We start from the raw sequence: 22,105 nt of genomic DNA on the forward strand, positions 1-22,105 counted from the left end.
TAGCTACCTCCCACTGTGTGTTTTGAAGTCATGAAATTAGGTGTTGTACCAGCACATTCTCATCTCATTCTCTGTCATTTTTCTGGTTTTATGGTAATGGTCAGTGTACTGCTATAAAGTTAGGACGTTTGTCCCAAATGTCACCTTATTTCTTACTCCCCTATGGCCCCTGCCATCTGAGGTACAGACAGACAGGTTGATGCAGTATCGGGCCAGTCCAGGTGTCCCTTTGAGATAAAACAGCGTAATGACACCCCAGAGAGGAGGCCTGGCCACTGAACTGGAACACTGAGGGCATTCCTGCTTTAATGCACTGGGATCACTGTCAAAGTTGGGAAAAGCTCTCAATTTATTGCTAGCACCTAATTCCATGTAATGGCTCTTTTACATGTATATATTCTTATATTCTGTCGGTTATTGATGGGGATGGGGACAGTGTGTGTGGCGGGAGTGGCGGGGGGTAGGTGGAGTTGGGTGTGTGTTTATGTGTGTGTGTGTGTGGGATGTAGTGTTTTCTGCTGATGCTCTTCTTGTTTAACTACACTCGATGCAGATCCACAGCCAGAGGACGTGTAAGTCACATTTTGCTGTGAGAGACAGGAGCCTTGGCTGTCCCAAATAGCATCCTGTTCCCTAGATCAAAAGTAGTGCACTTTTGATGAGGCCCACAGGGAGAATAGGGTTCCATTTGTGACGCAGATTTAGACTGGCAGCTTCTAAGCCTCTCTCACTGCTCTCCGATGGATATCTGGTTCACCTTCAGACCACATCAACACGTCAGCAATCCCTGCCTGGTGTCATTACAGCATAATGTGTCTTTTCTGTTGGCCATAATCATTGTCTCTTTTCTGTTTCTGGGTGGCCAAACCCTCTCTCCTTAACCAAGGTGAAATGCACTGATCCACCACTGATTCCTAAGCAGTGCATTTCACCCATAAAGTGTTACTGTATTTTGCTCGTAGAAAAGATGCCAATCCTGTAACTTTGAATTCCTGTCCTTAGATGGCTTTGGGAGATTTGAAATGGGCTCTTTGTGACAGGCAGGACCTTTATAGTGTGGTGTTTTTAGTTCCCCCCCCTGAGACTTATCTTGTTCACCTCCGCTGTGCGTTTCCAATTACACTCCCTGTGGATTTGCACACACACACGAATGCACACGCACTCACACACACACAGAAACACTGTGGATTTACTCAGATTCGTTCCCAAGCTCAGGGGAGCTTCAACGATGTTGCCACCTCTGGCAGACAGCACTATCAAAGTAGGGGAAATAGAGAAATGGTATTGATTCAAACTGAGGCGACTGCAGTCGTTTAAAAAACAAGTGTTGATAGAAATTGAATTGAGGTTACACTGGGAGGAATGACAGAGAGTAGATTGGAATGTGCCATGTGCCAATGGAGGTCACACTGCTTTCATTGCAGTTTGTTGTCAAATTATTTCACTTGCTTATGGTATTGAACATTCAAAAAGGCACTCTCACTGAGCTGTCTTGTTGCAGGTGCACAGTAACAATGAGATAGAGAGAGAAATACACAATGTAGAAACAACAACTGCGATACAGTATGTGAAAAGACTGCACATTGCAAATTCAGTAAAGAAGACTTGAGAAGAATGTGATGAATCTGTTGTGAGGTTCCATTCCCTGTCATAATAATGATCATGTCATGGTTACACACTGAGGGAGAACTGGGCTGCAGCGGTAAGAGTCTCTACCACCCTGACAAAGTGGTCCTAGATGGAAAACAGGCCTTTCTGTTGGTTCTGCTTCCAGAACTTTAACTTTCCAACACACCAGTTCTGAACTCAGTCTCATCTATGTGTGACACCGATTGAGAGGATGGATAGCCGGATACATTTGGACCAGAAGTATGGAAATATGCTTCTGTGCTGTTGAAACCTCCAGGAGGCCTACAGTCAACTGTACTCTGTATAGACTGGATTAGACCTGGAGGGTTCAACCATGAGATCATCATTAATAACATGTGTTTGGAAAATGTATTCCAGATTAAAGCTTGGAAAGGACAACCACAACTGTTGACTGTTTAATACCTGTAAAATGTCACAGAGAACTCCTCAAATTCTAGAACTCCTCAAATTCTAGAACTCCTCAAATTCTAGAACTCCTCAAATTCTAGAACTCTTCAAATTCTAAACATTTGCCTGCAGGATAAACAGAGCTATCAGACTCATATTTGAGAGTGTGTATGGTGTGACTTTGCAGTAGATATATTATTAAACAAGCTTTGCCTCGATGAAGTTGACTTGCCATCCGATCCTTCCAAGGATGACAACTATTCCAAAGCAGGGAACTATATGTGTTACAAAGCAGGCAGCCATGTAGAAAATCAAATCATCACACAATCTTGTTTTATTCTCCAGCAATAAGTATCAAAATTATACCTCTGATGATGACATCAACATTGTCTTTGAGCACAAACTGTGGGGCTTCCTTGGTTCAGTGAACCACGGCAGCTGATTATTGGTTTCACGGTTTCCTTTGACGAGGTCTGACAAGGAACAGTTTTATCTAACCACACTTCTGTAAACTTGTTGTGGAAGATGCCCACCCCAGTACACACACACGTGTTCACTACATTAACCCCCCCAGCACGCGTGCGCACACACACACACACACACACACACACACACACACTTCAGTTCACAGAATCACAGGGGAAGGAAGGAGATCCAGTCTACTCTGGATGAAATATGTATGAGTTGTGATTGCTGCGGTAGCTCTTGGTGCATTGGGGCTTTTTCATCTGTACTTCCAACATGACATCTGACTGTGTTTGTATGCTGCAGTCAAGTCTCTTGAAGGTATACAAAAAGAATTCATGTTGATAAATAAGGGCCCATAAGTACAGCAAACATCCTGTTGTCTCAACGCGTTGCTATAACAAACTCACGGCTTGTGCAACAGTGTGAGTTCTGTATTTATCTTCCTGAACCAGGACACAAACTTGTGGACCCCAGTAAGGGTTGCTGCTGCATAAGCAACTGCTAATGAGGATCCTAATAAACTAAACGAACTCACAAACTTCTGCACAATAATACACATAATGAGGCAATTCATGTACGACCTGTGTAACGTGTATTGTCAGCTGTACGTTTACTCATTGAGGTAACTAATATAATAACTGTAATTATGTCTCTGATCTATGTGAGATGATGTGACTGTGTATCCGTTGCGAACAGCTGAGTTCAGATGTAAATACCAGACAAACACATCATCGACTGCCGAGTCACAACAACAAATCTACCTTTGAAATAAATAAAGCCTTTTTAACAGTGATCCAGTCCTTTTTATCGGAATCATCTGAGAAGATATTAGAGGAAGATAATTGTTCATATAAATTGGTAAATATAAAGGCAAATGTATTAAATCCATCTGCGTGTTTCAGGCCTATTGTGTTCACACAGTGCAGTCTGGGTCAGTCTGGGTCAGTCTGGGAGCCCTTCATGATGTATTCACTTCAGCAAACCTTTTATTGGGCACGTTTACCGAGCCAAGCGTTTTATATAATCGTGACTAATTGTTTGGGAAACTTTCAGAATCCTTTGTGACACACATTCATTTGATTTTCTGAATGCATTGTAGATAATCACAAACGTGCTAATTAATTCCCAAAATCAACACCAACAAAGCACTTGAATCTCCAGCCGGAAAAAGAAACAGGAACACTCTCAATGTGCTCCAATTATGTATGAGAGGCTTGTTGCAAAAACAGCCCAATATTCAAATAATCCCTAACCACATTAGGCACAGTTACTGGGAAAGGGCTGAAGCACATACAACATGAACATAATAGTGTAGATATCAATGGAGGCTGGTGAGGGGAGGACGGCTCATATTAATGGCTGGAATGGAGCAAATGGAAAGGCATCAAACACATGGAAACCATTTGTTTAATGTATTTGATATCATTCCAACTATTCCACTCCAGCCATTACCACGAGCCTGTTCTCCCCAATTAAGGTGTCACCAACCTCTTGTGGTAGATATGTGCATTGTGCCCTGTGCTTTGTGCATTTTGTAAATAGGACAATGAACATCTTTCAAGAGACCTGCTCAGAGAAGACCTACTGTATACTAGAAGAAGAGACCAATCCCACTGGGAAAACACAGGTTGAATCAACGTTGTTTCAAAGTCATTTGTCAACGTATTGTGGCATGGAATCAACACTGAAAATTCATTGGATTTGAACCAGCGTTGTAAACATGCTTGCACACGCTTTTTCAGTTCTGCCCACAAATGTTCGATAGGATTGAGGTCAGGCTTTATGATGGCATCTCCAATACCTTGACTTTGTTGTCCTTAAGCCATTTTGCCACAACTTTTGAAGTATGCTTGGGGTCATTGTCCATTTGGAAGACCCATTTGCGAACAAGCTTTAACTTCCTGGCCTCCCGGGTGGCGCAGTGGTTAAGGGCGCTGTACTGCACCAGAGACTCTGGGTTCACACCCAGGCTCTGTCGCAACCGGCCGCGACTGGGAGGTCCGTGGGGCGACGCACAATTGGCCTATCGTCATCCGGGTTAGGGAGGGTTTGGCCGGTAGGGATATCCTTGTCTCATCGCGCACCAGACTCCTGACTCAAGGTTGCACGGTGTTTCCTCCGACACATTGGTGCAGCTGGCTTCCGGGTTGGATGCGCGCTGTGTTAAGAAGCAGTGCGGCTTGGTTTGGTTGTGTATCGGAGGACGCATGACTTTCAACCTTCATCTCTCCCGAGCCCGTACGGGAGTTGTAGTGATGAGACAAGATAGTAACTACTTAAACAATTGGATACCAAAAAAACAAACAAAAAAGGCTTTAACTTCCTGACTGATGTCTTGAGATGTCTTGAGATGTTGCTTCAATATATCCACATAATTTTCCTTCCACTGTTTTGTGAAGTGCACAGTCCCATCCTGCAGCAAAGCACCTCCACAACATGATGCTGCCACTCCCGTGCTTCACGGTTGGGATGGTGTTCTTCCGCCTGAACACGGCACTGTTCCTAGGCTGTCATTGTAAAAAAGAACTTGTTCTTAACTGACTTGCCTTTTATTAAATGAAGGTTAAAATAAGAAAAATCATGGATGAATGACTACTCATTAAAATGATGGTGTCCTTTGTTGCACAAATCAGATGTAAATATAGCCTACATGAACCCAATTTCACTCAGAATTTACTTTCACATACAGCTTGTTTAAGACATGTTAGAGTAGTTATTTTCAACTAGTTATTTTCAACTAGTCAACGTTATTTAGATATTTTACGCAAATGAGTATGGAAGCTGATCAGTGTTGAATTCCAAAGTTGAAATTAGATTTATGTAACAACCTTTTAGTCAGGTTAACCTGTCTCGGACTGCCAATGAAATTACAGGGCGCCAAATACAAATCAACAGAAATCTCATAAATCAAATTTCTCAAACATATAAGTATCAGGCACAATTTTAAAGATAAAATTCTCGTTAATCCAGACACAGTGTCTGATATCAAAAATGCTTTACAGCGAAAGCTCCACAAATGATTATGTTAGGTCACCACCAAGCCACAGAAAAACTCAGCCATTTTTTCCAGCCAAAGAGTGGAGTCACAAAAAGCACAAATAGAGATAAAATTCATCACTAACCTTTTATGATCTTCATCAGATTACACTCATAGGACTTCATGTAACACAATACATGTATGTCTTGTTCACTAAAGTGCATATTTATATAAAAAAATCTCATTTTACATTGGCGTGTTACGTTCAGTAGTTCTAAAACATGCGGTGATTGTGCAGAGATCCACATGAATTCACAGAAATACTCACTATAAATGTTGATGAAAATTCAAGTGTCATGCATGAAACTTTAGATACCCTTCTCCTTAATGCAACCGCTGTGTCAGATTTAAAAAAAACTTTACGGAAAAAGCATAATCTGAGTACGGCGCTCAGAGCCCAAACCAACCAAAAGAAATATCCGCCATGGTGCGTAGTCAACATTAGTCAAAAATAGCATTATAAATATTCACTTACCTTTGATGATCTCCATCAGAATGCACTCCCAGGTATCGCAGTTCCACAATAAATGTTTGTTTTGTTCGATAATGTCCATAATTTATGTCCATTTATGTCCAAATAGCTTCTTTTGTTAGGGCGTTTGGTAAACAAATCCAAAAGCGCGTTTAGGTCCAGTCAGACAAAAGGTTCAAGAAGTTATATTACAGGTCGTAGAAACTTGTCAAACTAAGTATAGAATCAATCTTTAGGATGTTTTTATCATAAATGTTCAATAATGTTCCAACCGGAGAATTCCATTGTCTGTGAAATGCACGTGACCAGCGCGTGGCTCTCTGCAAGACCACTGACTCAAAGAGCTCTCATCCGGTCCCACTTCACAGTAGAAGCCTGAAACAATGCTATAAAGACGGTTGACATCTAGTGGAAGCCTTAGGAAGTGCAACATAACCCATATCCCACTGTGAATTCGATAGGGGCTGAGTTCAAAAACGACAAACCTCAGATTTCCCACTTCCTGTTTGGATTTTTTCTCAATTTGTTGCCTGTCATATGAGTTCTGTTATACTCACAGACATCATTCAAACAGTTTTAGAAACTTCAGAGTGTTTTCTATCAAATACTAATAATAATATACATATATTAGCATCTGGGACTGAGTAGGAGGCAGTTTACTCTGGTGTTACCTTAATTTCAATGTTTACAACGTTGGTTGAAATGAGATGAAAACAGTACTGGAACCCTGGAACCCTGCATACATGTATATATCATATTGCATAGGACCATTTGTGCACCTCTTTAACCATGTCTGAGACACCAGGCTGTCATGACTGTCATGCATTGCATGGTATCAAAGCGTTCTCTCAGTGACGTTTGGCTTTCAGAACAGGGACACTGTGGACATAATACAGTGAGTATTATTCATTCCTTTCTTTAATGTCTTTTTATAATGAATTTTCCTTTCTGACATTTCAAAAGGAAATTTGCTCCTGAATTGCTTAATATTTCATATGTTCTCAGAATATGAGGCTTGTCATTTGTGTCTGTGAGTCTTGTCTGTGACATTTCTTGATGAGACTGTTTTGTGAGACTGTTTGTGTTGGCTCTGGTTGTCGTTGCATTGAGCTGCACTAAGACATGTCCTGCAGATTTTGTTGTGGTAAAGTAGAAGCATTCTATTGAAGGTGATATACAGTAGATATCTCATTGTAGAAACTTGATGTAGAGATTTCCACTGTGACATGTTATTTGTTTATTGAAAAAAAAAACATTATTGATTTGTCCTCATACTTTCAGCATTATTAATAAATCATCTTAAGGATCTCTACAGATTGGTCTCCTTCCCACGGGACGGCTGAGCTAATGTGTGCTTAATGCGATTAGCATGAGGTTGTAAGTAACAAGAACATTTCCCAGGACATAGACATATCTGATATTTGCAGAAAGCTTACATTCTTGTTAATCTAACGGCACTGTCCAATTTACAGTAGCCATTACAGTGAAAGAATACCATGCTATTGTTTGAGGAGAGTGCACACTTATGAACTTGAAAGTTATTAATATTCCAATTAGGGACATTTTGGCAGTCTTGATACAACATTTTGAACAGAAATGCAATGGTTCATTGGATCAGTCTAAAACGTTGCACATACACGACTGCCATCTAGTGGCCAAAATCTAAATTGAGCCTGGGCTGGAATAATACATTATGGCCTTTCTCTTGCATTTCAAAGATGATGGTGCAAAAAAAGTTGGTATCTTCTTTGTATTATCTTTCAACAGATCTAATGTGTTATATTTTCCTACATTAATTTCAAATTTCCATGAAATTCAAAGTGTTTCCTTTCAAATGGTATTAAGAATATGCATATCCTTGCTTCAGGTCCTGAGCTACAGGCAGTTAGATTTGGGTATGTGATTTTAGGTGGCCAGGTCGCAGTTGAAAATGAGAACTTGTTCTCAACTAGCTTACATGGTTAAATAAAGGTGAAATATATATATTTTAATTTAAAGGTGAAAATTGAAAAAAAGGGGCGGATCCTTAAGAGGTTTTAAGTTACAGACCCAATAATTTACTGCAACAGTTTTCACCACTGGTCATTATGCCCGGTAATATTGTTCTTCCAAGTATCCCCAGTTGGACTCATACTTTGAATTTCCTGCTGGTCAAACTGCTGACTCTAACTGCAAACAGCTTTACTGCTGATGTCCAGATAGGGTAGATAGACAGACCACCTGTATCAGATAGAGAGAGAGCTTTTACAGTAGGACTGGGTATGGATAGAGACAGTTCATGAAATAATGTGTGTGTGTCGCCCTAGTACAGTAGGTGGCTGATGGTACCATACCCAGTCTCTCTCTGTTTTAGGAGGTTGTTTTGTTCAGATACAGTAGAAAGACATTACAGTTGTACTGAGAATGGATGGAGAGGTACCGGGAAATATGTCCGCTATTGTCCCAGTAGTCCTAGGAGGGTGACGCCAGACTGTGCATGTTTTATGGGGACATTTGACTTATGGGGGCCTTAGTTTAACATGGGGAGTGAACGTAGTGCTCTTTTCTCCTCTGCTCAGAGGACTGGCAGTGTTTAGGACAGCCAGGGCAGCAGGAGGTGAACTGGAGGCCCCAGATGGGAAGTGACGGCTCCATTTGTCAGCCAGTGCCAGGGCAGATTGAAGTTAAACGAGCCACAATAGCTCTACATTATGTCCATGCAGGGCAGGCTTACATAGGTTGCATTCCAAAGGGCACCCTATTATAGTGCACTACTTTTGACCAGGGACCAACCTCTGGTCAAAAGTAGTGAACTATATAGGGAATGGGGTTCCGTTTAGAACGGAACCATAGTCAGGACTCGGAACAGAGATGAAGCTTTTGACTTTGACTTCCCCTCATATGCTCCCTCAACCCTGAGCCCTGCTGTCTGCTGTCATTCCCCCCTCTATTCAAATCCAATTTTGTTTGTCACATGCGTCGAATACAACAGCTTACAGTGAAATGCAGTTCAAGAATAGAGTGAAGAAAATATTTACTAAATTAATTAAAGTAAAAAAAAAAAAAGAAAAAAAGAAAAAAGAAAATTACATAATAACAATGAGGCTTATATACAAGGGACACCGATACTGAGTACATGTGCGGGGGTACAGGTTAGTAATTTGTGAAGTGACTATGCATAGATAATAGATAGCGAGTAGCAGAAGTGTAAAAACAAAGGGGAGTCCTTCCTCTGAAACGCCTAGTATATAGGTCCTGGATGTCAGGAAGCTTGGCCCAGTGATGTACTACGCACTACCCTCTGTAGTGCCTTATGGTCAGATGCCGAGCAGGGATGCAACCCGTCAGGATACTCTCGATTGTGCAGCTGTAGAACCTTTTGAGGATCTGAGGACCCATGCCAAATATGTTCAGTCTTCTGAGGGGGAATAGGCTTTGTCGTGCCCTGGAGGTTTGTTAAGACAGTGTCCAAAGAAGGGCCAGAAGTATACCGAATGGTGTTGTCTGTGTAGAGGTGGATCAGAGAATCATCAGCAGCAGAGCGACATCATTGATATATACAGAGAAAAGAGTCGGTCCGGGAATTGAACCCTGTGGCACCCCCATAGAGACTGCCAGAGGTCCGGACAACAGGCCCTCCGATTTGTGTGGAGTGAAGGTGGTCCATTGTTTTTTCCCTCTGGTTGTACATTTAACATGCTGATAGAAATTTGGTAAGGCAGATTTAAGTTTCCCTGCATTAAAGTCCCCGGCCACTAAGAGCGCCGCCTCTGGGTGAGCTTTTTCCTGTTTGCTTATGGTGGAATACAGCTCATTGAGTGCGGTCTTAGTGCCAGTAGCAGGCTGTGGTGGTATGTAGACAGCTACAAAAAATACAGATGAATACTCTCTAGGTAGATAGTGTGGTCTACAGCTTATCATGAGATACTCTACCTCAGGTGAGCAAAACCTCGAGACTTCCTTAGATATCATGCACCAGCTGTTATTTACAAAAATACATACATGTCTTACCAGACGCCACTGTTCTATCCTGCCGATACAGCGTATAACCAGCCAGCTGTATGTTGATGTCGTCGTTCAGCAACGACTCCATGAAGCATACGATATTACAGTTTTGAATGTCCCGTTGGTAGTTTAATCTTCCTCATAGATCATCGATTTTATTTTTCAAAGATTGCACGTTTGCTAGCAGAATGGAAGGCAGTGGGGGTTTATTCGATTGTCTACGAATTCTCAGAAGGCAGCCCGCCCTCCGGGCCCTTTTTCTCCACCTTCTCTTCATGAAAATGACGTGTCATTCACATTTGGCTCGTCAGACTCGTTAAAGGAAAAAAAGGATTCTGACAGTTCGTGGTGAGTAATCGCAGTTATGATGTCCAGAAGTTATTTTCAGTCATAAGAGACGGTAGCAGCAACTTTATGTACAAAATAAATAAAAAGATAAGTTACAAACAATGCAAAGAAACAAATAAAAAAACACAACTGGTTAGGAACACGTAAAACGTCAGCCTTCTTCTCCGGTGCCATCTTAAAGCCTGGAGGTGTGTTTTCCATCATTTTCCTGTTGAAAAACAAATGATAGTCCGACTAAGCGCAAACCAGATGGGATGGTGTATTGCTGCAGAATGCTACGGTAGCCATGCTGGTTAAGTGTGCCTTGAATTCTAAATAAAGACAGTGTCACCAGCAAAGCACCCCCACATCATCACACCTCCTCCTCCATGCTTCACAGTGGGAACCACACATGCGGAGATCATCCGTTCAGCTACTTTGCGTCTTGTAAACACACAGTGGTTGGAACCAAAAATCGCAAATTTGGTCTCATCAGACCAAGGGACAGATTTCCACCAGTCTAATGTCCATTGCTCATGTTTCTTGGCCCAAGCAAGTCTCTTCTTATTATTGGTGTCCTTTAGTAGTGGTTTCTTTGCAGCAATTCAACCATGAAGGCCCGATTCACTCAGTCTCCTCTGAACAGTTGATTTTGAGATGTGTCTGTTACTTGAACTCTGTAAAGCATTTATTTGGGCTGCAATTTCTGAGGCTTGTAATGAATTTAACCTCTGCAGCAGAGGTAACCCTGGGTCTTCCTTTCCTGTGGTGGTCCTCATGATAGCAGGTTTCATCATTGAGCTTGAGGGTTTTTGCAACTGCACTTGAAGAAACCTTAAAAGTTCTTGACATTTTCTGGATTGACTGACATTCAACTCTTAAAGGAATGTTTCTCTTTGCTTATTTGAGCTGTTCTTGCCATAATGACGACTTGGTATTTTCCAAATAGGACTATCTTCTGTATACCAACCCTACCTTGTCACAACACAACTGATTGGCTCAAATGCATTAAGAAGGAAAGAAATTCTACAAATTAACTTTTAACAAGGCACACCTGTTCATTGAAATGCATTCCAGGTGACTGTCTCATGATGCTGGTTGAGAGAATGCTAAGAGTGTGCAGAGCTGTCATCAAGGCAAAGGGTGGCTACTTTGAAGAATCTCAAATATAAAATATATTTAGATTTGTTTAACACTTTTTTGATTACTACATGATTCCATGTGCTATTTCATAGTTTTGATGTCTTCACTATTATTCTACAATGTAGAAAATAGCAAAAATAAAGAAAAACCCTTGAATGTGTCAGTGTGTCCTTACTTTTGACTGATACAGTATATGACAATGTATGTCAATGTACGATTTAGTCTTAGAATCTCCCTCTCCCTCTCCGTCCCTTACCCCCAGCTCCCCAGCAGTCTAAATTGCATCATGCTGTTGCAGTTGGAGGTGGTGTGTGTGTGTTCATGCATGTGTGTGTGTGTATTTTGAGTGTATTGTATTACGAATCAAGAAATCATAGCAGGATTATGCAGTTGTGCTTCACCTGACACCAGTGATCATCCCAATCAGCAGCAGGTGACAGGGGCTTGGATGTCCACCACCATGACACATGTCAATACTCCCTTTGGTAATATGAGCGGACCATGCCCAGCAGGAAAAGGAGCTCTCTCACACACAGTCAGGGGCTAGCCACTGGCTACAAATTGACTTGAGATGAGAAGTTTGTTGACCAATTAGTAATTGAAACCCCTTGGATTCAAATGTTGAGAAGTGTCAGGGTGTGAGCAAGTGTTAGACAGGGGTGAGGGAGGGAGCGAGAAGGAGAGAGAAATTAAAAATAAAATAGATTAAGAAAATAAGGAGTGTGCAAGAGAGAGAGGGAGAGAAGGAAGGACTGTGAAAAAAAGTAGATAGCAGTCAAATTAAGGAAGATTAATTTGCGAGAGAGACAGATAGACGGTCTACATTAATGTGTGGAAGAAGCCTGTGAGAGCCAACACTTGGAGAAGTGGCTGGGTCTGTGCTGCTATCCCCCTAAATGTTAGAAGGATTGGTGTCCTATCGTCATGTGCTAATGTGGATGGAGAGAAGCAGTTCTACTGTACAGTAAAATACCTTGACTGTGACATGCAGCTAGGGTTTTATTACATAAAACCTTTTTACGTAAAGTCCTTTATACCCTTAAGTGAAATGCTGGACTGAAATAAACCTACATGCAGTGCAATGTGTGGTAGATGTGTAACCCCTTTCAAGAGGAATTATAATGCCAGTGTCGGATGACCAAATATATACCTGTAAAATGGTTCAATTGTTATACGCTTCCTATTGACAAATAGACTTTTAAAATAATTTGTCTTAAGTACTTACTGAAGTACTCTGTGTGTTTCTACACCCTAAGGAAATGGGTTAGGCAGATCGAGCCTCTGTCCCAAATGGCACCCGATTCCCCATATAGTGCACTACTTTTGACAAGCGCCTTATGGGTCCTGGTCAAAAGTAATGCTCTATGAAGGGAATAGGGTGCCACATGATGACTGGCTTTTATTTGTAAACATGGAGGTTGTGTCCCAAATGACACTCTATAGTATTCCATATGTCGTGCACTACTTTTGACCAGGGCCCAATAGGCACCGTGTAAGGAATATGGTGTCTTTTAGGACACAACCGGAGATACTTCATTTGTCAGCCTACAAGGTATTAAGAATATTAAACCTAATCAAAAAACCAATGAACAGATAATATTCTGATTGTGTGTATAATGGATTAAGTGATATCAGAGCAATATTATTCACTGTATAAAACAGTGTATGAAGCTCCCTAATTGGATACTGCTGGCAGGAGATACTCACAGTTTGTATGACACTTCTCACATGTCAGATATAGTTTATGGTTCTTAAGATTTGAGAAGCAAACGCCTGCAGTACGATGTGTTGGACAAGTGAGAGTATCTTGGAGGCTGATCTGATATGGTGTGATATCAATTCAATCCAGCTTTTATGTGCCTGTCTCTTTTACTAGACATATGGCAGGTTGACAGAGAGTCTACAGTGTTGATCTGATCTAGGGCTCTTTAAAATCTGCGTTGCGGAGAACACGGATGGAATCACGGAACCTAGACATTAAAATAGAACTCACCAATATAAATGTTTTTAGTGAACTTAGTAGAAAATCAACTAAATGTAATGAACTCATGAGAAAACGCATTAATGTGCCCAAGTTAATCATTAGACATGAACAAAATTCATCAGTGATTCGTATTTTCCTGCAAATTGTGAAACGGCACAGGAATGCCCTGTGAAGCTGTTAGCGATGATGCTAATGATAACCTTTTTCTGGTTACCTTCTTCAAAGTAGCCTATGCCTTCCTGGCAGAATGATCTCATGAGTATTTGCATCAATCCAGTGGCCATTTGTGCAACCTCTGCAATCACATGAGCGCAACAGAAACACAGCTCAAACCGCTGGTGTGCACTTGCATTAAAGGGTAACTGCACCCAAGAATCAACATTTTTTTCCAGACCTCAAAAGTAGTCTCCTGGTGCATTTTAAGCATTGCTGTGGACTTAGAACATCCAATTTTGTGGTAAAAAAACCAACTAAAGATTTGAGAGAAAGAACCTGAAGAAACTGGGCAAAAAAAGTAAACTAGGGTTGGGTTGCTTATAGTCCCCAACAGTTATTAACTGGGATTCCTCAGTGTTCACACATACTATATTATCCAAGGCAAGCTACACAATGACAACTGAGCAAAGTGAAGTCTCCTCACTCAGCTGGTGTTAAATTAACTTAAACAAATTCAGTAATGTTAACTAGGTGAAATTAACTTAGTTACTGTGACAGTGTGCTTTTTCTAGTGTCTCAGTATTGTGGTGTGGAGAGTTTTTGACTCTTTCATAGGAAACTCAAGACGCGATCCTGTGAAATGTAAGACGCCGTGTCGGACAGTGTGGGAACGCGAGGAAGCATACATTTTATAGGCAGATGGAAGGAATCCAGAGATATTTTAATAGTTCCGCGCTTAGCTTTGCATCTTGTTGTAAAGGGAGAAAGGTTAGGCTGATGTTCCCCGTCAGTGCGTCTACTGAGCTAGTGTGTGTGTGTGTGTGTGTGTGTGTGTGTGTGTGTGTGTGTGTGTGTGTGTGTGTGTGTGTGCTCGTGTGTGCGTGCTCGTGTGCGTGTGTGTGTGTGTGTGCCTTTCAGCCAGCTGTAACCAGAGAGGGGGACAAGCTTGGGCCGCTGAGTAGTAGGCGACACTGTCCCCAGAACATCAGTCATGTCAGCAGGTTGGGGGGAATACCAGTCAAAACCCATAATGACCTTTACTGAGACATGGGTAACACATTTGACTGAACAAACCCGGATTCAAATAGTATTAAACATAATTTCAAATACTGTATCTGTGTTTTGTTGAGCTTGCCTGGCACAATGGACCCAATGGAATGGTCAGAAAAATGCATAACTTAAGCATAAGCCATCTGGCATTTGAGGCAGGATAGATCAAACACTCAAAGATTTCAAATAGTATTTAAATCCAGGTATTTGGGCTGGGCAACACACAGACCGCAGTGCACAACATTTTGACTGATCAGGGGCTGATATCCTGCTGGATCCAGCAGAATATAAGGGAATTGCCTTTCTCTGAATCACCTCTCTGGGGAAATAGACAGAAATATAGTTTGTGATGAGAGAGAAATCAACACCATTGTTGATGGCGGAGTAGCTACAGTTCAACTCTTCCACAAATCCTTTGCCAGCTCAGGATATCTGAGAGTGCAGCCAACCAGAGTGAACAATCAAGCCTACAGTAAGTCAAAATGCTTTTAATTACCAGTGAAAGTGTGTTGATTATGTTATTTGGTTCGCTTCAGCGTTCTGCTATTTTTAGTGGAGTGTCCTCTTTCTCCTTCTCTAGTGCCCTGTCCTCACATCTAGTGTTCCCACTTCTACTGTCTGCTGTAGTGACTGATGGGAAAGATAAGGCAGTCCTGACTCTTGGAAACCAACTGCTTTCTATCTGCTCATTCTAAACTCTAGGCTTTACACACCATGTGCTGCTGTTGTATTCTTGGATCTTGTGCATCTTGTGTTTCTCACGAGCCAGGAGGGTTTTTGTCAGGTAACACAATCTTAATTGCAATTCAGTTTTAGGAAATACATCACATACAGAAAACATGCAGACATGCATGACCTCCCTCCCTCCCCTCCTTCCCTCGTTCCTTCCTCCCTCCATCCATCCCTGTCTTTCTGTCAGTGCTCTTTTGTGAATTCAAGTGATGCAAGTGTGCACTTGATAAATGTTCCCTTAAGATACAATATAATAAAGTGACAGTGAATTTGTGTTTTTCTCCCCGACTGGACTGATGGAGCTACGTTACTGAGAGCTGCCCACGAGGGACTACCTCACATTACAACACAGCCAATCTCTCAGCGTGTGAAGTTCAAACGTGGAATGAAGTTTACTTCTGTCCTTTATACCCCTTCCTGTGAAGCTTGGTCAGACTAGGCATCTCCATCTCTCTCTTCTATCTCTCTTCTCTCTTTCTCCTTCTCTCCCGTGAACTTAAAATGTTAACTCCTCTCACCAAGTGTTAAGTAAGAATACTTTCAAGTTTATGTGACGTGTCTCTCTCCTTTCTCTCTTTCTTTTTCTCTCTCTCTCTGTCTCTCTCTCTGTATCTCTCTCTCTCTGTATCTCTCTCTCTCTCTCTCTTCTTTCTCTCTTTCTCTCTCTCTCTCCCCCCTCTCTCTCTCCCCCCCCTCTCTCTCTCTCTCTCTCTCGCTCTCTCTCTCTCTTCTTTCTCTCTTTCTCTCTTTCTCTCTTTCTCTCTCTCTCTCCCCCCTCTCTCTCCCCCCTCTCTCTCTCCCTCTCTCTCTCTCTCTCTCTCTTTCTGTACGTGGTAATCACTAGTAGGCTCCTGACACTATCCCCTGTCCTGTAACATTGTTACACTGGGCCGCATCAATCACTGAAGGCTGATTTGGAGACTCCTTCTGCCTGAATCCTGAATCACAGCCAGCACAGCAACAAGGCTGCCTTGTGAAATGGATTGATTCAGACTCACCAGACTGGGGGATCCCATCCTGATGACGATAAGATAAGGAGGATTTGATCGGCTCGATTCAGGCTTGGCGTTTTTGGTTGTTTCCTCATCCAGAATGAGTGTTAGTTAGCCTGACCTAGATTTGTGACTCGGTTTGGGTTGTGAGGCATTGTGGGGGGTTGCAGCTGCCTGGCGACAAGAGAGAGAGAGGGAGTCAGTCTCTCTCTCTCTACCTCTTCTTCTCTCTCTTTTACTCTTCGTGGGCACCTTCATTTGTCTTCCTCCAGTTTAAGATCTATCTCTGTTTTCATGCTACCCACACCACATCCCTCCCCCCTCCATCTCTCCGCCATCCCTCTCTCCGTCAATCTGCAGTCAGTCAGTCACACCACAAACAGGGTGGGCAGCAAATCAGATCACCAGGAGGACAGGTCAACTGAGTGCTTTTACTAAGGGACTCTCTGGCAGCTGTCTATAGTCCAGGAGATGAAATTACATGTCCATGGTTCAGTTATCATGTTTCTGGGTGAGTAGTAGGGATTTATCCATGGCTTGACTTGATCCTTTCTACTGCTTTTTCACCGCATGCAACCTGCTCAAACTGATTATATTACTTATGCTGCACACCAGTCCTCTGAGATGTTTGGTGTTTGGTAACCCTTTTTACAGCCCGCAATTGACAAGGTAGTTACTTAGAAATCACTTGTTAAAACTTGTATTTTAATGCTGTAAAATAAAGTGTTCTCTATGTTCCAGCAGTATGTGTGTGTGTGCGTACGTTTGTATTTCTGTGTGTGTGTGTGCGTACGTTTCTGTGTGTGTGTGTGTGTGTGTGTGTGTGTGTGTGTGTGTGTGTGTGTGTGTGTGTGTGTGTGTGCCTCTGTGTCTGTGCGCATGCACTTTTGAGTGTGTGTGTGTGTGTGTGCTCACTTGTGTGTGTATCAAGTGCATCTCCATAAAGATAGAACTGGCTTGAAATCTGTATGGGGGTTGACTTGACAGGAAGGAAAGTGTGTGTGTGTGTGTGTGTGTGTGTGTGTGTGTGTGTGAGTGAGTGAGTGAGTGTTTTATCCCTTTTATCTGGATCATTTGATTGCTCTGTGTGTAATTGTTTTGACAAGCCTGAAAGGTGAATATATCTGGGTGGTTGTTACAGTATGTAACAGTATCTTATCTTCTCTGATATAATATTTATTATGATGATTGTAGTTTATTAATTAACAGATGCTTGAAACAGACAATAACTCTTTATTGCTGTTTTATGATGTTATGAAAGAGCTGTAAAGAAAAGCTACTATTTGGGATGTCATGGGCTCCTCAATGAAACATTGAAAATAGAAGGCTCCCCACTTGATGCGCTATCCTTGATTCAACATTAAAGCTAGTTTTAGGCAGTGGTGTAAAGTACCTAAGTCAAAAATACTTTAAAGTACAACTCAAGTCGTTTTTTGGGGTATCTGTAATTTACCTTACTATTCATTTTTTTGACAACTTTTACTTTTACTTCACTACATTCATAAATAAAATAATGTACTTTTTACTCCTTACATTTTACCTGACACCCAAAAGTACTAGTTACATTTTGAATTCTTAACAGGATAGGAAAATTGTCTAATCCACACACTTATCAAGAGAGCATCCCTGGTCATCCCTACTGCCTCTGATCTGGTGGACTAAACACAAATGCTTAATTTGTAAATGATGTCTGAGTGTTGTAGTGTGGCCCTGGCTAACCGTAAAAATGTTTTTAAATGGTGTCTTCTGGTATGCTTAATATAATACATTTGAAATTATTTATACTTTTACTTTTGATACTTAAGTGTATTTAAAACCAAGTACTTTTAGACTTTTACTCAAGTAGTATTTTACAGGATGACTTTCACTTTAACTTGAGTCATTTTCTACTAAGGTTTCTTTACTTTTACTCAAGTATGACAATTGGGTACTTTTTCCAACACAGGTTTTAGGTTAGTGCTCAACATCTACTATTGGCACAAGGAATGGTTAATATAATATCCTGTGTATTTACTACTATTATAATAATGATATCAAAGATAAGACTGATGGGTCCATTCAGCAAAGTTACACAGTCACAGTCACCTTGCAGTGAAATGCTTACTTACGAGCCACTAACCAACAATGCAGTTAAAAAAAAAAATGAATAAGAATAAGAAATAAAAATAACAAATAATAAGTAATTAAAGAGCAGCAGTAAAATAACAATAGTGAGGCTTTATACAGGGGGTACCGGTACAGAGTCAATGTGCGGGGGCACCGGTTAGTTGAGGTAATTGAGGTAATATGTACATGTAGGTAGAGTTAAAGTGACTATGCATAGATAATAAACAGAGTAGCAGCAGCAGCGTAAAAGAGGGTCTGGGTAGCCCTTTGATTAGCTGTTCAGGAGTCTTATGGCTTGGGGGGTAGAAGCTGTTAAGAATCCCTTTTGACCTAGACTTGGAGCTCCGGTACCACTTGCCGGTAGCAGAGAGAACAGTCTATGAATAGGGTGGCTGGAGTCTTTGACAAATCTTTAGGGCCTTCCTCTGGCACCGCCTGATATAGAGGTTCTGGATGGCAGGAAGCTTGGCCCCAGTGATGTACTGGGCCGTACGCACTACCCTCTGTAGTGCCTTGTGGTCGGTGGCCGAGCAGTTGCCAGACCAGGGAGTGATGCAACCAATCAGGATGCTCTTGATGGTGCAGCTGTAGAACCTCTTGAGGATCCGAGGACCCATGCCAAATCTTTTCAGTCTCCTGAGGGGGAATAGGTTTTGTCGTGCCCTTTTCACGACTGTCTTAGTGTGTTTGGACAATGATAGTTTGTTGGTGATGCACCAAGGCACTTGAACCTCTCAACCTGTTCCACTACATCCCCGTCAATGAGAATGGGGGGCGTGCTCGGTCCTCCTTTTCCTGTAGTTCACAATCATCTCCTTTGTCTTGATCACGTTGAGGGAGAAGTTGTTGTCCTGGCACCACACGACCAGGTCTCTGACCTCATCGTTGTCGGTGATCAGACCTACCACTGTTGTGTCATCGGCAAACTTAATGATGCTGTTGGAGTCGTGCCTGGCCATGAAGTACAGGAGGGGACTGAGCATGCACCTCTGAGGGGCCCCCGTTTGAGGATCAGCGTGGCGGATGTGTTGTTCCACCTGGGGGCGGCCCGCCAGGAAGTCCAGGATCCAGTTGCAGAGGGAGGTGCTTAGTCCCAGGGTCCTTAACTTAGTGTTGAGCTTTGAGAGCACTATAGTGTTGAACGCTGAGCTGTAGTCAATGAATAGCATTCTCACATATGTGTTCCTTTGGTCCAGGTGTGAAAGGGCATTGTTGAGTGCAATAGAGATTGCATCATCTGTGGATCTGTTGGGGCAGTATGCAAATTGGAGTGGGTCTAGGGTTTCTGGGATGATGGTGTTGATGTGAGCCATGACCAGCCTTTTAAAGCACTTCATGGATGCAGACATGAGTGCTACGGGTCGGTAGTCATTTAGGCAGATTATCTTAGTGTTCGTTGGCACAGGGACTATGGTGGTCTGCTTGAAACATGTTTGTATTACAGACTCAGACAGGGAGAGGTTGAAAATGTCAGTGAAGACACTTGCCAGTTGGTCAGCGCATACTCGGAGTACATGTCCTCGTAATCCATCTGGCCCTGCGGCCTTGTGAATGTTGACCTGTTTAAAGGTCACATCGGATGTGGAGAGTGTGATCCCGCAGTCATGCGGAACAGCTGGTGCTCTCATACATGTTTCAGTGTTACTTTCCTCAAAGCGAGTATATAAGTTATTTAGCTCGCCTGGTAGGTTCATGTCACTGGGCAGCTCGTGGCTCTGCTTCCCTTTGTAGTCTGTAATAGTTTGCAAGTCCTGCCACATAAGACGAGCGTCGGAACCGGTGTAGTGTGATTCAATCTTAGTCCTGTATTGGCACTTTGCCTGTTTGATGGTTCGTCGGAGGGCATAGCGGGATTTCTTGTAGGCTTCCGGGTTAGAGTCCCGCTCCTTGAAAACGTCAGCTCTAGCCTTTAGCTCAGTGTGGATGTTGCCTGTAATCCATGGCTTCTGGTTGGGGTATGTACGTAGGGTCACTGTGGGGACGATGTCATCGATGCACTTATTGATGAAGCCAATGACTGATGTGGTGTACTCCTCAATGCCATCGGAGGAATCCCGGAACATATTCCAGTCTGTGCTAGGAAAACAGTCCTGTAGCTTAGCATCTGCTTCCTCTGACCACTTTTTTTTTTAGATCGAGTCACTGGTGCTTCCTGCTTTAGTTTTTGCTTGTATAGAATTATGGTCCAATTTGCCAAATGGAGGGCGAGGGAGAGCTTTGTACGCATCTCTATGTGTGGAGTAAAGGTGGTCTAGAGTTTTTTTCCCCCTCTTGTTGCACATTTAACATGCTGATAGAAATTAGGTAAAACTGATTTGAGTTTCCCTGCATTAAAGTCCCCGGCCACAAGGAGCGCCGCCTCTGGATGAGCGTTTTCCTGTTTGCTTATGGCCGTATACAGCTTATTGAGTGCGGTCTTAGTGCCAGCAACGGTCTGCGGTGGTATTAAGACAGCTCTGAAAAATATAGATGTAAACTCTCTTGGTAAATGGTGTGGTCTATAGCTTATCATGAGTTACTGTACCTCAGGTGAGCAAAACCTTGAGACTTCCTTAAATTTTGTGCACCAGCTGTTGTTTACAAATATGCTTAGGCCGGCGCCCCTTGTGTTACCAGGGGCCACTGGTCTATCCTGCCGCAAAAGCTTAAAACCCGCCAGCTGTATGTGAATCATGTCGTCGTTCAGCCACGAATCTGTGAAATTACAGTTTTTAATGTCCCGTTGGTAGGATGTACATGCTTAAGTTGTCTATTTTATCATCAATTGATTGTAAGTTGGCTAATAGGACCAATGGTAAAGGTAGATTACCCTCTCGGCGACGGATCCTTACAAGTCACCTGGACCGTTACCCACAATACCTCCATCTTTTCCTCCTTCGAATGACGGGGATGAGGGCCTTGTCAGGTGTCTGGAGTAAATCCTTCCCGTCAGACTTGTTGAAGAAGAAGAATTCCTCCAGTAATCGCTGCCCTGATATCAAGAAGCTATTTTCGGTCATAATACACGGTGTGGCAGAAACATTATGTACAAAATAAGTTACAAATAACGCGAAAAAACATACATAATAGCACAATTGGTTACGGGATCGTAAAACGGCAGCCTTTTCCTTCGGGCGCCATTATCACACTCCTCATTGGCTCAAAGTGGGGTCCTTCGACCTTTCTACTGTTAATTCATTTCTTTGCTGTTTCTGCCACGAAGAGGACTGAACAAAGTACTCTTACTCCCACTCTGTTCCTTGGTGGATTTGGGTGTGAGTTGTTTGACATTGTATTAAACATTTCACATGACAGTCTGGTACCATGCTGCTAGAAGGCATAAAGGCATTTGGAGAGGCCATTGATCATCGAGTGGTGTGACATTTCAGACGTAAAGCCTCTGTGGCTCGATGACTATGAAGTGGGGTATGTATAGCAAGCTGCTTTCTCTAAACCCCCTATTGATGCGATTATACTAATAGCCCATCCTCGAGAACCTCTCTCTGAGGAGTTTTAACTTCTATAATGAAACGATCATTATGCAGCCTATCTGAAATAGAGGATGAACTTGTGGGAAAAGCACATTTAGAGAGTAAATTAGAAGCTGGCTTAACGTTCCATCAGGCTTCTCCTGAGAC

The 22,105-nt window shown here is 42.3% G+C and overlaps 1 protein-coding gene across 2 annotated transcripts in view; it reads left to right on the top strand.

The window, feature by feature from the left end:
* The window catches only part of LOC110501766 (zinc finger protein 385B), a 153,576-nt gene that overhangs the window by 62,582 nt on the left and 68,889 nt on the right, over positions 1 to 22,105 (top strand). Inside the window, exon 1 of one of the 2 annotated variants that reach the window (XM_090215941.1) lies at positions 14,701 to 15,130. The exons of the other annotated variant lie outside the window; for it this stretch is intronic. The gene's annotated coding sequence lies outside the window, so the exon portion shown is untranslated. Of the gene's footprint in view, positions 1 to 14,700; positions 15,131 to 22,105 lie in introns of those variants that run through there. 2 annotated transcript variants of the gene reach the window in all.

This window comes from Oncorhynchus mykiss, chromosome 22, assembly GCF_057628025.1.
Source record: "Oncorhynchus mykiss isolate SJ-2025 chromosome 22, ASM5762802v1, whole genome shotgun sequence".
Classification (NCBI taxonomy): domain Eukaryota; kingdom Metazoa; phylum Chordata; class Actinopteri; order Salmoniformes; family Salmonidae; genus Oncorhynchus; species Oncorhynchus mykiss.